This window comes from Labrus mixtus, chromosome 11 (genome assembly GCF_963584025.1).
Source record: "Labrus mixtus chromosome 11, fLabMix1.1, whole genome shotgun sequence".
Lineage (NCBI taxonomy): Eukaryota > Metazoa > Chordata > Actinopteri > Labriformes > Labridae > Labrus > Labrus mixtus.
The window spans coordinates 17,038,846-17,051,569 of NC_083622.1; the positions used below are offsets into that span (position 1 = coordinate 17,038,846).

Consider the following 12,724-nt stretch of genomic DNA (forward strand, 5'->3'; position numbering starts at 1 on the left):
CCTTCACTCAGTCTGTCTCACTCATTTGATTTGGTCACTCGTTCATTCATCCTTTTATTCATTCATACATTTATACACCATCTTACTTCCACCAAACTCCTCTTTCTCCTCTCTCTTTCATCCACAACTCCTTGTCTGTTCCTCCCGACCCATACCCCATTCTGTCCCTCCGCACAAGTCTTTGTCCTGCACTTCTTTCACTCTCCGCTTCCTCCCCTCCCTCACTTCCTCCCTCTCATTTCAACCTCTCTCTATCTCTTTCTATGTCTTTGATTCCTGTTGAGAAGAAGAGCCACCAGGCAGGCAGCGGCTCTTGTTCCCATTGTGCAGAGTGTGCAGAGTGATCGGCGAGTAGCGCAGCGTGCAGCAGCAGGGCGTACAGTACTGTGTGTTTTTACTGCATGGCTGTACAGCAGTAGTTAAGCCCGCCGCTGCTTCTGCTGCCGCTGCCTCCCTTGGACTTGATCGCTGTGGCCATCATAAGCCGTTCTAGTGGCACAGTCTGAGCCATCTATCAAACCCTTGTGACACCAAGTCCTCACGGGGAAAAGCAACACGCGGTATTCATAGATTACACATGCCACAGGCTGATAAGAGCAGAGCCGGTCGCTTTCCTTAATGTGACACCATTTTTTATGTGGAACAGTTAAATTTAAGGGGCTTGCTGATAGCGAGTGTGAAAAATAAATTGTGCTTTACAAATATGAGACATTTGCACAGGGGCAAACAAATATGTAAAGGTATGTTACCTATCCAAGAACAAGATAAAAATGGCTTCTCCTCTCTTCTCTCAGTGATTCTGTTGAAGGAAATACTTGGGACGGTTTTGAAATGAAACTTCATTGTTGTACCTTCAGGCCTTCACATTCCCTACCATATCTATAGCCTCAAAAACTATGATGTTGTATAAACACTAGTGCTTCAGGAGAGGGGAAAGTGAAACATCTACTGACTCTGCATTACACCCGTTTTCAGTCTCCATTTGTCCTTTCTGTATTTTGTAACCTTTCACAAGAGCACAATGAAACAGTCACCTTGACATCTCACTTTGATGTCTCTTCACAGTAAAACAGCATTTTACTCTGACATTTCAAGTCCCTTTAATTTCCGTGCGGTCACACAAAACGCTTCTCACTCCAAAGTTCAAAGTATCTTGCCTTTAATTCTAATATTTTTTCATTGGCTGGGATTAAACACTTCTGCCAAGAGACAGTGTCAATTAATTGGACTTCACTTCCGTACATTCAGGAGATAAATTTCATTACTTAAATGGGAGTACACTCCTTGTTTCACTTCCCTCCATGGATTGATGGAAATGAGATGAAGCTGACCCTGGAACCTGCCTCAGTATAGAGCTGACAATTCCCTGACCTCATTTCTTAACAAAAAGAAAATGTTTTAGTTGTAAGCGCCGTTGTGGTTTCTGGCACATCAGACACAAAAAGAAGTGACGGGAAATCAAATCCTGAAATATTTGAATTCACATCTCATGTCAAGTGATAGCATTCGGCTCAGGGTGCATAATTACTCCTGTGGAGAATGTGTTTGATTTTGCTTCAAGACAATCTCACACATGTCTAGTAATTACAGTAATGCTCGAAAATGAACTCCTATAACCTGAGAGGAAAATCAGCTGTTAAAAATAAAAGCCTCAGTTGTTTCACTTTGCTCAGTAATACAGCCTGGGCTTCTTGAATTATTCACTTTTGTGTGTGTGTGTATGAGTGTGTATACGTTTTATCTGTTCACCCCCTGTCATTCATTTGATGAGACAGTGCAAGCTCACACAGAATTATGAGAGATACAGGGTGCATGAACAACATAAATGTGTGTTTGAAAAATATAATTCAGCACACTCACTCTATCTTCGCTCTCTCACACACACACATAAATACAAACATGCACACATCCATTCAGAAAACATTGACTACAAATGGTTTATTACCCTCCTGAGTGTTCAGACATAAATATCTGTACGGTCCAAGCAGATATATTAAATTGCCCATTTTGACAGCAGAACTAAACACGTTTAAAGCCTGGTGCAAAAAAGGTTTTGGTCTGAACAGTTCATGTCTTCACCCGCGCACAATGTACAGGGGATGAATTGATTTTATAACCCATCCCTTTGATTTTATTGAATAAGGATTGTGACTGATCGTTGTGGTTGTTTTCCAGCAGGCTAAAGGCCCTGCTCAGCTCAACCAGTTGCCTGTGTCCACTGTAGGTGGACTCAAAGTTAGTTTGAAACAGCATTACCATCATGGCTTCGAAACTCCACTTCAGAAACCACTGGGTGACGAAACAGTCTGTGTCCATGTAGGGGTGATTGAAAGGACAATATTAGATCGTAAAAAGGATTAGAATTTGACGAGGCTATAGTGCACTTTCTTGCTGTTGCAGTTCTATGCTCACACTATTTGCTATTCTGTTTTATTTCCTTTACAACACACACACAGTTGGAAACTGTAGGTTTTGTGTTGACATTTTTTATTTCCCTCCCCTTTTCCTTCACAAGGGGGCAGGATTCATGTCTGAAAATGAAAACCAAAACCAAAGAGTTAGTCCCTATAAAGGACTATACCTCTTTTTTATGAAACAAACCTATATAACAACCTTAAGAGAGAGCATCCTAAACTAAACAGTATGCTGAGAGTCTAACAGTGAGGAGATTAGATGCAGAGTCACCTGCCCTTAGCACTATGTAATACTGCAGCGGGCCACGGTCATCTCACGAGAAGGGCATACGGCTTTACAGCCCTAGTTCACACAGCAGCCTTCAGCCCTCTCTGTACTGTTTGATACAATGGTTGAGGCTAAGATACAGAAGAGGACAGTAATAGATGAAGCTAAGAGGAGAAAAAGAGAGTGACAGAGAGAGAATCCGGACTAGAGTAAATATTGAATCCCAGCCAAACATTGTTAACTTATAAGCACTGTATTTGAGAATTGAAAAACAATATATTTAGGGGAATGAGTTTGGTTGTTTTGGTCAGTAACCTTCAAATTAGTCTTTAAAATCAATATGAGAAAGAATTGTGAAAAGATCATGATTGTGATCCTGCCATAACAAAACATGATGTGATATTTTTTCCATATTTCCAACCCCTACATCCATGTTGTATACGGTCTATAGACAGGTCAGAATCTTTCATGTGGAAAGGCTGTTCTTTGGGGATCTGGCATGAATGATCTATGTAAGATAGTGTATTATTTCAATAAGCCTTTATAGTAAGGAGGCGTCACAGTTTGTGAGGCCAATGCTTGTGTAATAGAAGCGCTTACGTACTTTAAGGCTGGCCAAGGAGAGGGAATATTTCATTTCTCCTGCTCAACCACCTGGCATCTATTAGAGCGAGGAGCAGAGATCCTCAGCACTGCTTCTGGGCCGGCCCTCTCTGCTCCCTGGCTGACTATAATACCACATAATTTACTGGATCTAATGTACATATAAATTGTTTTCCGTAGTTGCTTTTCTTCCCTGAACCCTCTGTCAAGCTGTCCTTATAACGCGCGACCGGTGGGATTATCTTATTATGTTTGTTTTAAAAGGAATTATTTCTCAACGCTCATCCTATTTACAGGCATCTAGAAACTGTGAGGTGTTTGTGGTTTGGGGAAAATGGCTTTAATATCTTTGGCGCTATCAATGCAGAGCAATCATTTGAGAATAAACCTGCATTCATTCTGTGCATTTACATAATCTACTGTACATTCATAAATGAAATGCATAGCTGATTGTTGTTTTGATTTTGTTTGTATTCAAACAGGCTTTGAGATTGAAATCAGCTACAGATTGGATGAAATATTTCCAGCAGATGTGATGAAATAGTAGAAGTAAGTCTGGGAACATTCAGAATTAAGCAGGATCACTTTAAGGCACAGAACACTGTGTTTTTTTTTTTACACAATAACATTAACTGAATTATTTTTTCATCCCATCTCAAGCCAGTAGTCGCAAAGCCACCGTGCTGCTCGACTCTGCCTGCACCAGCGCTTCCATTAATTCCCTCATTGATTGGCCAGACACTGGGATCACCTAGCCAGATCTAAATCAGTCACTAATTAAAAGAGCAAGATGAATAGCAGCCGACACTGCAGCCCTTCAAGACCCGTAAGGTGAAACATTCTGTAACAAGTAAAAACTAGGAAGCAGCAGAAGACTCTCGGCAGATAGAAGCAGCTATAGCTCTGCATGATAATGATTCACAATCTTATTCAGAGGATAAACAGATTAAACTGGTGTGGGAAACCTTCGCTGATACCCACATGTATCACGCCTTTGCACAAGGTCACACACAAGCAGTTGCACACACACAAGCAGAAATGTATGTACAAACATCACACAGATGCATAAATGTGTACAAACACACCCTGTCACATTTTAACATGCATACCCACACATGTGACAACATATTGAATAAGAGAAAAAAGGGAAGTTGGTGTCTTTCAGAAGCAGGTGCAACATGTTGCTTAGGTGAAACCTGGCTGTGTCTGCTTAAAAAAAAAATCGAACGCTTCTATGTTACAACGTTGTATACTGGTTTGAGCAGCGTTCACAGCACATTTGGCTCTGTCTCCCCTCATAACCAAAGGTGTTAACAACACTTCTGTCAGCCTATCCTATAAATGTTGGAGGAACAGTTTGGCTCAGGAAATTCACTCCTGTGCAGACAGAATCCCAAAAAGGGAGAGGAGTTTCAGGGACAACTGAAGGCTTTCTAAATGGAGCCGAGGATCCTCAGGAGTATAAGGTGGTGAAAGGTTGGTGAAGGGAATGTCGCAACCCTGCTGTGTTGTCTTCACACAGAAGAATCAAGAAGCCCACTAAACCTGTGATGTTTATTTCTCACAGCAAAAAAAAAAAAAAGGCTTCTCGTGTATTTTTTTTCCACAATGTCTTGACACATGAAGCAACAGAATCTCATCAAAGAGGTGTTAGTCGTCTGAGATGGCCACGTTGTGCAGAATTCACCTATGAGCAGCCAGAATGAGAGAACTGTACATTACATGACATATCAGAAATGACTAGCTGATGGGATTTTGTGCAACAAGAAAAGAAAATACAAAAGTAAAAATGCAAGGGGGTGACAGCTATATCTAAATAAAATCTAATACATACGCTCAAGCTTATTAGAAATAAGTGTTAAACTGTTTTTGGCATGGCTGATTATCTTTTCATAACATGTGAAGTTGGAAAGATAACGACAGCTTTGCCAATATGGCATGAATGCAGCATTAGCAGTTCACTAGACCCTCAAAAATGAGTCAACACTATTAAGACTGAAATCACACAAAGGGCAAACAACCCATGAGGGGATACATGAAGACGCACACACTGCCAGAAAAGAGTCTTTTATAGTGACATTGCCTATTGATCACCGTGTGCTGTAATCAGCAGGCGTCATATCTGGAGATAGATGACAGGGAACATCCTCTGCCAACTGTTGATGTCCTTGTTTTTTTCCCCCCGTTACTTCATGGTGCATAACTTGTGAATTAGTGTCTTTATTTCTCAATGCTGAAGACTTTGATGAAGAATATGCTATCGTTTACATTGAGCACATCACATAACAATCAACTTGATGAGCCTGATCAGTATCTTGCCAAGGTTGGGGACTTTTATTGGCTCATTCAAAAATATGGATTGAAATTGTTATTACATAATTGACAAGAGAGCATTCATTCCTTATCACCTTTCAAAAGATAGACTAAAGAAGACTTGGATGTTGAAAAATGTCCAATTTGAACAATGAAACCTCACAAGGGGAATTGAGAACAAATTAATCCCGACCCTGAGTCAGAATACCTGCAATCCAGGCATATTGTACATTTCGTTCTTTTCACCGTCAAAAACCCGGAGAGGATCTGTGAGACTGTCTTGAATCACAAGGCCTGTTTAAGAAGCTGGAGCTATTTACATGCAAAGATGAAGCACATTAACAGGAGCCCAGAAACATCAAACTATCTCCATCTGAGGCTTTCTTCCATCTCGGTACTGACATTCCCTCTCCCTCTCTTGTCTTCCCCTCGTCGCTGTACTGTAGATAACACACTGTGCAAATTCCATTCAGGTGCAAACGCACATATTTGCATTTGTGACAGCTGTATAGTCGGCACCTGTTTATGAGGGAATTTCACATTCAAACTTGAAAGGAAATAGAGCAAAATATATTTTTACATAGAAGTGATAAGGCAGTTAAACAGCTTCAACTTTGCAGCCAGTACCTGCACCCATAAATCTGGCACAGTCACTCTGGTACAAAGCCTTCTATAAATGCCAGCTGCTAGGTTCTCTAAGAAGAGAATGACAAAGGGTTTTAAACAAAGCTGCCCCTACATTCTGTCTCACAGATCAGGGGGCATGACACAGCAACCCAGGGTGACATGAGACATTGGACGCAGATACGGGCAAACACAGTTTTAATAAATGCCCCCATTTCCACTTTTTAATAACCACTTATGCTGTCACTTTCTACCCCATCCATCATCAAGAGCGCACAACACTGCTGCAACATGCAGCATGAAAAAAAAAAATGTGCACGTCTTTCCATGGTCTTTATTTCTCCTCTTCTCTCCGTAATAAGTAGTGTGCACTCTTAAATGTATATATACAGTACAGCCTCTGTATGTGTGAAAATCCCATGGGCCAGGTCCCAAGGTCCCCTCTCAACCAAAACTGTGACTGGTGTTTGTGCGCAATATGCCATTCAATTTGTGTGTATTTTTGCCTCGCGTGTGTGTATATGTGTGTGTATGTGCCTGCGTACCCATGGGTATATGCCTGAACGTATTTTTTGAAAGTGTGTGTGACTGTGTATTGCATGCAGCCATGTGAAGCTGTGTGCCTGCTAGCTGCCTCCAGACTTGTATTCCCAAAACAAGCCGCAGGGCTTTGGCTCCGGTTTGTGTGTATCTGTGTGTATGTGTTTGTGTATGTGCACCTGTTTGATAGTCAAGTGTGCAAGGTGTACAGGCTAAATTCTCCCTCACTACTGCGTGCAGGTTCATACCTGTCTATGTGATTTTGTTTATGAATGTGTCTGTCTGTCTGCAAGCATGCCTTCCTCTCTGCCTGTTTGTTCAATCAGTTACTGTCTTTCCATCTACACCATGTTTTTGACTCTCTTTGCTAGTCCTGGTGTATAGTTCGGCTGTGATGGGACCTGGGGCTGCACCTCGGGGGTTGCAAAACCAAGGTACCTTCTACCTTAGACCAGAAATATTCTTGCTGTTAACTACGCTTGATGGCTGCCTCGCGTTCGCTGTGTCCGTTTGGCGCGTCGGCTCTAAATGTTCTCAAAAATTAGCATGACAGGGATGCGAGTTGCAGTATACACATTAAGAGGAGGGGCAGTGTAGAGTCAGAGGAGATATGGCAGAGTCAACACAGCAGCAGGGAGAACTCTGGCTGAAAGTTTTAAAGTCGAGGTGATATGTTTTAGAAGTCCGAGTTGAAACCTGTCCAACTAATAAAAATAAAATCGGCGTTTCGGTTCAACGAGGGACCCTGTAAACTGGTGACTTTCAGCCCATTTCGTCCAGGGCTGCATTTGTATATGTTTAGTTTTTTATTAAATACATATCTGACATTAAAATGAAAAACTAAAAGCAGAATTCACAAGGACTCTTTTGTTTTTCATCAGATGCTGTTACTACGACATCTACGTACACAGTCCACTGAAAGTTATCAGTTAACATTGTCACAAGTTGAACTGAAAACAAAACGGACCGACGGAGTGCAGACAGAGACAACGGTGTGTTCCGACACTGGACATCATCTGGTGTTACTGGTGATTGTTGATGGTAATATTTAATTTATTTCTGCTCTCAGAACAAACGTTATAGTAACCTGTCCAAGTGTCGCCATGTTTGTTGTTTACATCCCACACATCAGGTATATAAGGCCTGAGCTCTGTGGTGTGCCCACTAGTGGTATCCTTCAGTAACACTTGTCACCTAAAGTCAAGTCTATATACGATTACACTCATGACGCAGTTGGTCACGTACGCAAATGCATGATTAAACAAAAAGTATTAACTTGGCCTTACAGTACACTAAGGTAAAGAATTCAGAAGATGTTTCAGTCTTTAAAAAAGCCTTTTTCAACACACCTAAAGCAGAATTAAAACCTGTCAATCATTCAATCACTTTCATTTATTTTGCACCGAATCACAACAGAAGTAACCTCAATTTAGAACAGGTCTAGACGAGCTCTCAAACCTATACTCGTGCAGAACTAGATGACAGGGGCAAAGAAAACCTTCTTTTGAAAGGGCAGAAACCTTGAGCAGAACTTCTTTAGTGGAAAGTCATTTGTCACAACCCAGCAATAGGTTGCTGTGGATCAGGTTGTGAATTAATCACGTCCCTCTTTTCTTTTGAGACACAGGACTCAAAGAACTACACAGATGATGCTCAGTTTCCCCTCACGGAACAAGATGTTTATTTATTCTCCAACTTGTCATAATGTGACTATTACATCTTATTAGTGTTCTGTACTTTCAGTTGTCACTTTTTACTTGGCAGCTTTGACAGCGAACGCATCAACTAAAAATGTACTGAAGTGTCACCAGTAGTAAAGAAGGTGTTTGTTGCTAATGTTGACTAGCAGATCATTTTCAAATCAAATTGTCTTTTAAAGTACAACTGTCTCTTTGAATACAGAAGTTTGGAAGTCTCTAGTACTGCACTAAATTGTATCTCTACAGTAATGCATTGTGAGATGCCAAGTACTTTTTTTATTGATTCATCAGCCCATTATATATTGTTGAGATTATTAAATGTCAAGAACAGTCAAAACATGCCCCCACAGGGGCGCCAGTAGCCTAGTGGTTTGTTCGCGTGTCCCATGCACGGAGGCTATAGTCCTCCAAACTAGCGGCCAGGTTCGAATCCGACTTGTGGCTCCTTTCACACATGTCGTTCCCCACTCTCTTTCCCTGATTTTCAATTTCATCAACTGTCCTATCTCTAAATAAAGTTGTAAAAAAAACACAAAATAAACCTTAAAAAACATGCAATACTTAGTGTTATTATATAGCACTGAAAAACACTCAAATGTGTATAATATAAACAGAGAACACCAGCAACTGTGACAGTGAACACACTAGAGCCCATTTGCCATCTTAGTACTGTTTTTACTCAAATGTCTGGAGGGATTATTCAAAAATCATTAGTGCTAATCAATTTTCTGTCGATTGGCCAATCAAGTCATCAACAAATAAACCCCAGAGGTTTTGGAAGCCTGATTGCTCAAAAAACTAAGTCAAATCATGAATTACATTAGACGTAAGTGTGCAATTTAAACTTTAGTGCTCAATTTCAGGGAATAGTCAATTTGATAAACAGTGTCCCCTGCTGATTTAAATGGAGGGTATTCTGTCTTGAAATTACAGGTTTTATCTAACGAGCTCTATGCTACAACAGAAAATATACATTTCTAGTAAACCATTTGAATTGTTTTGCTGTGAATATCTCTTAAGATCTTTTTTAAATATAACATTCTTTGAAATATTTAATCAAGCATCACATGACAGCCCCCTGCCTGCACATGCACACACTTCTTGGCTCACCACTGCTGCAGGCCAAAGTGAATATGCAACACATTCATCAATACAACACTGTGTGTAGAGACCAGAGAGGAACGTTGGGCAAGGGGAGCACTGTAATCGCTCCAAAACTCCAGCCTCTGATCTCGTTAAACACTAATTGATGTTTCTGTGTTAACGGGCTTTACCTTAATTAGTGGTATTAAAAAGAACAGTGGGTGCACAGGGTGGTAGAGGGGCTTTTCGGTGGGCGGCAGGATTGAGGAAACCATCCACTAATGTTGCATCAAACATATGATGAAAGGGGAGGAGGGAGAATGAGGGGGAAGAGGAAACAGTGCAGAGGAAGTCACAGGTTGCAGGGGTGAAGAGACGGAAAGGATTGAGGCGAGAAGAAACAGGGGGATTGGTAGAAGAAATAAGAGATGAGCAAAAATGGGGGTTGAGCTAAGCTTGGAGGTTTTCTCTGCAAACGTCAATGAATCAATGAGGTGAAATTGATGAAGAGCAGGGGGTTGGAGACAACAAGCACACAAATGTTGACTCTATTCCCTCTCATCTGGGCTCCTGAGCCTTCCAACCATGTCCCCCTTCTGATATCCAATTCCAGCCAGCCTTCTCTTTACTCTCCCCTTCGTTTTGCTTCCTTTCCAATCTCTCTCCCCTCATGCCTTCTTCCCTCCACCTCCTCTTCCTCATCATCACACCTTCTCTCATCTCCCTTTCCTCCACACCTTCTGTCTCTCTTATCAACCCCCCCCCCCCCCCCCCCCCCCCCCCCCCCTTACCCCTTCTCACAGCTGGTACAGTAAAGATCTCTCAGGGCAACTATAGGACAGATTGGCTTTGCTGACACTGAAGGCAACACTTTACAGGCAGCAGTGCATGCAGAACACTGCTGCAGTATATTCGCCTGTGTGTAAAATTCAGAGGGAAATTATAAACTGAACTGAGAGCATCACCTGTGGGTGAAAGAGCTGATTGAAATGGATATCAGCTTGAAAATTCAGCTGAGAGGCACCAAACAGCCCACAGAAATGGAAAAACAAATAACTCATTAATTCCAATTTCCATGTGGATAAATGGCCTCACAATGCAGGACAATGTATTTGATTCTGGACTCTGCAGCAAATCTGCGAGTGAAGCAACACTGTGCTTTTTGTTTAACATGTCAACAGCAGCAGCTTCTTCTTTGGTGGTCTTATGAACCGAGGCCTTGTTTTTTTTTATGCTGGTGTGTTTTGCTCCTGCATTCACCTCTTCTGTATTAACTGCAAGGCAAAAACAAAAGTTATCTGCGCACCCAAAGGGGATGCAAATTTAGGAATCTACCTACAAAGTGAAGTCTCTCACACACTCCTTCACCCGTGCAGCAGCAGCAACAACAACAACAAAAAAAACACCGCCTGTTCCAGCTGTCTGTGAGTGTTTGAGGCAACTCAGTCCGTTGGGGAAGATTCCTCGGTGGCAACAGAGGGATAACTGTGTGCCGCCATACGCCCAAAAAAATCAGCGTATTGGGATATAAATAGATCAAGAGGGAAAACTGATCGGCAATCTTGCGGGTTTAGCTGTGGCTACATAGGCAGACACACACACTCAGTCTCTAACATTGACCACGCAGCCTGAGAAAATGAGCATCAACAGATATGATCACCTCAATTAATACAGCCGCAGCAGAGTGAGGAGGAAACTGCAGCCAGCGCCGCTGTTTGGAGACTTAAACGGAACCCAAACTCTGTTTTTATTAATAATGTAGGGAAAATCCTGGCAGACGAAATCACAGCCTAAAGCTTTAGTCCATATGATTAATTGAACTGCCGGTAAAATAAGTGTGTGTGGTGTGGATATCTAAGCCGGCTGCTGTGAGGAATCTATGCGTAAAGGAGCTAAGAAGAGGCTTGTGAGTTTTCAGGCGCAGCAATGACAGAGGGGTCAAAGCCCCCGTGCGCCGGCCGTTTCCACCTCCCCATCCCAGGCCATCCATCTCTCCATCACCAGCGGCCGTCCAGATGCCGACACCCGAACCCACTATGCCTGTCTCAATGACGCGTAGCACCCGCTCACTGCCCGAGTCGCAATTCATCTCAGCAGACTCTGTGTGCGCGCGGGGTGAAATGCCTCTGCACTGCAAATATCATTTAAATAAATGTAGGTACTTACTGTTTTTCACCAGCCTTTCCCCCCTCTTTTCCTGCGTCCCTCCATCCTTTTTCACATCCTTCCTTTTTGAGGTATCCGTTTTGCGGCTGTCCCCCCTCTCAACCACCACAAACACCGCCGCCACGACCGCCGCCACCACACACGCACACACAGACACGCACGCGGGGGAAAAATATATCTCTAAATATATATCTCTTCTACATGTATTCAATTTCTCCGATCTCTCTACCTCTCTCCCTCCCTCTCTCCTCTCCTCTCTCTCTCTCTCTCTCTCTCTCACACACTCTCTCTCCCTCTCCCTCTTTCCCTGTTCTTTTGTTAAAATTCAGTATATGCGCCCCGTCACCTAGCAACCGTCAACCTCTCTCTCTCCCTCTCTCTCTCGTTCCCTCCTCCCTCCCTCTCTCCATCACTGGCGACACGTGTTGAATGCTAAACTTAGCGGTCCGGAATAAAATTAATAAAGGGATGGACGCTCTATATCTCCCCATTCACCCCCCCCCCCCCCCCCCCCCTTTCACTCTTGTGCGTATCATGCTGCAATATAAATATTTACTAGAACCACTCAGCCCTCTCATTGCCTCCCCATCCAGCCCTCCCTCCCTCCTTCTCCCTCGCCTCCCTCTGCATTTCCCCCCCCTCCCTCCCCCCTTCTTCCATCCTTCCATCCATCCATCTCTGGCTCCCTCCCTGGCCGTCCTGCCTTTTTCTCCCCTCCTGCCTCCCTCCTATCGCCTCTTTCTGCTTCTCCAAGCAAAACGGAGGCGCCACACCACACGAGCGTCTGTGGATCCACATGTGAGTGTCACCCTGCCGGCGGTGCATCTTTGCATGGAGATGCAGCGCGTGTGCGCGTGAATGAGAAATCCATACTACAGTAGCGTGTCAGTGATCGTGTGTGAGCAGCTTGCAGAGAGTGCGGGGAACATGCAGGCTTCACAACACTGCAGCTGAGTTTGTGAACTCCTCATGTTTGGGCTTCAGAGCTCAAATCAAATATTTATATGGAAGTA

At 42.9% G+C, this 12,724-nt stretch overlaps 1 protein-coding gene across 2 annotated transcripts in view; it reads right to left on the minus strand.

The window, feature by feature from the left end:
• LOC132983831 (glutamate receptor ionotropic, NMDA 2D) overlaps positions 1 to 12,138 on the minus strand; it is a 59,327-nt gene extending 47,189 nt beyond the window's left edge. For both annotated transcript variants that reach the window (XR_009674881.1, XM_061050335.1), the window contains exon 1: positions 11,712 to 12,138. The gene's annotated coding sequence lies outside the window, so the exon portion shown is untranslated. The remainder of the gene's footprint in view (positions 1 to 11,711) is intronic.
• Between the last annotated feature and the right edge of the window lie 586 nt (positions 12,139 to 12,724).